At 41.8% G+C, this 3,715-nt stretch overlaps 1 pseudogene; it reads left to right on the top strand.

Annotated features, from left to right (window-relative positions):
* The first annotated feature begins 3,411 nt into the window (after nt 1-3,411).
* The window catches only part of LOC121150494, a 4,984-nt pseudogene continuing 4,680 nt past the window's right edge, over nt 3,412-3,715 (top strand).

Below are 3,715 nucleotides of genomic sequence, written 5' to 3'. Positions count from 1 at the left end.
TATGAAGAATTGTATTTAATAATGATATAGGGGACTGGGGGAAGGTATTGGTGAGGGCATAAGGGAATATGGATCTGTATCACAAAATGATAGCAATAAATAAAAAATTTTAAAAACACATACCATAAATAATACTCACCTTAGAGCTGCTATTTTTTAAAGACTTATAAAAATTTTTCTGTGCTGCCGAACAGTTATATGGGGTGTACTTCTTGGCAGAGAGACTCAGCCTAGATGCACCAAAATAAGCATATAACATATAACCCTAGTAATGCAGGATTATTGAGAATGATTTCCCTGGGAACAGATGCAAACTTGGTTGCATCTTGTCACAACCACACTCCACATTACAGTGTAAATGTGGACATGGAGACAGTCAACAAACAGAAAACACAAGGTCTGAGACTCCACCTGAAGCAACACTAGAGAAATCAATCAACAAGGCAAAGAGTATCCTACAAAATTGAAACCAATCTGCCACAAATTGGCAATTGGGCCAGATCCAGCAAATGGAAAACAGCAGCCTAAGAATGTCTCTTGAACAAAAAGCAAATAATTAAATAACTTCTTGAATCCATTTTTATAATCATACCAAAAATACATTGACTACAATAAAATTTTAAATCTTAGCATTGTTAATCTCATCCAGATTGCCACAAATAGGCCTACAACATACAACACAAGTAACAGCATTATTGAAAATGTTTACAAAGTGATTGCATGCAAATAAGGCTGCCTCTTCTCCTGAACAGGATCCAGGCATGCAGTGCAAATGTCACCATGGAAACAACCAACAAACAGAAAACACAAGGCCTAAGTATCTACTAGAAGCATAACTAAATCAGTCAATCTAACAAGCAATAAATAAGTAATGAAAAGGGTACCTTATATAATCCAAGCGATGAATTAACCAATTCACATGATGACTGGATCAAAAGGAGGAAGAATTACAATTTTAACAATAACACCATGCACCAGGTGAAAACACAAAATGCTATTCCATTAAAAAAGGGGAGGAGGTGTATATAGGAAAAAGACTAGAACTAAGAAAGGAGACTAACTAAAAGCAAAATGCAACCAAAGAGGACATATGTATGAAAGATCTGTAACCATCATGGCAAAATGAACGAAATGGGTGGAGAACATAAGAAATGTGTGTGTGGGGTGGGGGGGATGGTTATGGATGTTTGACACTCACAGGATTGCCTCTCAGCTGCCACAGGTTGTATTAAGCTCCAGATCACAGTGACATCACAGGCACTTGCATGGATGAGTTGAACCAACAAGAAGGTAATAACACGCCAACTTTGGTGGGCCATGATCAAGTTAAATGTCAAAGCTCTAAACTTGAGCTGCAGCCTCAGACGTCACTCTTGCTTCAGTCACATAACCCATTGTGCTGTTCTGGTGACAGGGAGCATTCTGATTGGCTGCATCTCTGAAGTCACAGGACTCTAGGATCATACAAGCTGTCCAATCAGTAGCTGCCTGGTCACGACAGCCCCGAAGCCTGCAGCCTCAAGATTCTAGAAATGCCATGGTGAGACAGGCTCCTCTGCCTGCCCGAGACAGATGGTAAGTGGCTCAAGTTCTGTTTCTGTGGTATTTCTCCGCACATGCCATGACAGGGAGGATGTTCAACCTCCATGGAAGTCAGCAGATCGTGAGAGTAAGGGGCTGGGTGTCCTATAAGTGTGAGTGTGCAAATCTGCTGAAAATGTTGTGAAGCCTAGGGCTTTGTCAACACTGGTACTATGAAAGTGTTTCACTTTTCCATCAATGAGGATCTCCAAGGATCCAAATTGATCCTAGTTCTCCATTCGAGTCTTGCATCCAAGTTGAGCTTCTCCCCAAGAAGTGCAGTCCAGACTACTTTGCTAATCAGCAAAGTTTATTCAGTAGGCAGGTAAACTAACCAGCTGGGGTCAACTCTCCTTTCCTTTAGAGAGTGACCCGAATGTGAGAGTTAGAAGGGCTTTTATGTAAAATGTTACACAGTCATGAAAAGCAAGTAAGTTGGGCAGTCATAGGGGGCTGCCCTGGGAGCCATTGGTGGCCATAGGTAGCCATAGGAGGTCTCCATAGGAATAATGGGTGAATAAATCATTCCTTGAAACCAACAATTGCTTGCAGGGTATGTTATTTCTTGTGATCTGGCCCACAAAGCAGGCAGCTGGCAAAGCATTTTGTGCAGAATTATAGAGAGCAGGTTAGCAATCTTGTGCAGGCCTGAATCAAAGGGACTCCAGTAGGTGATTAGATTTTACATTTCCCACTCTTCTAGTAACTAAAGTCAAATGCATCACAATCATTAACAAAGACTGGGTTATACTGAGATCTGAGGACCATTAGTCTAACAGTACTGAATCTTTGTTTTAAACTTTGTTAAACACTGGCTGAGACTTTCAAAGTATTTTTCCACATCCATTGCCCTTTTACAATGTTTTGTATTTGCACTATTGCTAATGGTTGTTTTTTGATTCACTTTATAAGCTCCAACAGACAATAATAACAGATTTATGGTAGCTACTCTTTCTATTTACATGCTTTTGTAGTGCTGAGATCTGTGACTTTGCTAACGATTGACTTTTCAGTCAATGCAGTAGGTTTGCCCATTTTTGTGAATATGCTAATTACTGAAGTATATATGCTTTCCACTGTGCTCAAAATGCTGGTGTATGAATTTTAACACACATGTAATACATCCATGCTTTCCCATGTGAATTCTGATGTCTGATAAAACTTGACTGCTTGCAACAGGATTTTCAACCCAATACATTCATGTGCTTCCTATCCTGTATGGATCCCCTGATGTCAAATGAAACCTGACTGGTAAGTAAAGGCTTTAAGATACACACTGCATTCGTAAGGTTTCTGCCCTGTGTGGATGCTCTGATATATGATTAGGTGTGACTTATGAGAAAAAGCTTTTCCACACTCACTACATTCATAAGGTTTTCCCCCAGTGTGGATTCTCTGGTGTCTAATGAGGATATATTATATTCTTTCTTTTATTTGTATGACTTACAAATAAAAGATTTTCTACTCACTACATTCATACGGTTTTTCACCTGTGTGCATTCTCTGATGTGATCAAATGTTGACTTACCAGAAAATTCTTTTCCAAACTCACGTTCAGAAAATTTCTATCCTGTGGGGGCGGGCCCGGGTGGAGCCGGGGCGCCGGGCTGGGCGGGGGTGCTCCTGGTGACAATGGTCAATAATGAAGGTGAATCCGGTGCGGAGGCAGACTCAGCTGCTCCAGGTGGAGGCGGTGCCGAGACCTTGCATGTAGGACCTCGGGGCAGCACAGCAGGATGGGGACCCGGTGTGGGGAGTGACGTGGCAGCAAGTGGCACGTCAGCCGGAGGGGTTCAATGGCTTCCCCACCTCTGGCTTGTGCGTCTCCACCTGCAGCCCCATGGCTCCCCATGTCCTGCGGGACCCGGTCAGCGATGGCGGGGGCATGTGGCGCTGGGTCCGGCAGCAGCTGGGTTTTGACCCACCACATCAAAGTGACACAAGAACAATTTACATAGCCAACAGATTTCCTCAGAATGGCCTTTATACGCCTCAGAAATTTATAGATAACCGGATCATTTCATCTAAGTATACTGTGTGGAATTTTGTTCCCCAAAATTTATTTGAACAGTTCAGAAGAGTGGCAAATTTTTATTTTCTTTTTATATTTTTTGTTCAGCTTATGATTGATACG

Source organism: Ochotona curzoniae, unplaced genomic scaffold, assembly GCF_017591425.1.
Source record: "Ochotona curzoniae isolate NIBS_2020 unplaced genomic scaffold, NIBS_Ocur_1.0 contig_210, whole genome shotgun sequence".
NCBI classification, from domain to species: domain Eukaryota; kingdom Metazoa; phylum Chordata; class Mammalia; order Lagomorpha; family Ochotonidae; genus Ochotona; species Ochotona curzoniae.
The sequence above is the reverse complement of the archived record's forward strand: the minus strand, read 5'-3'. Positions and strand labels throughout refer to the sequence as shown.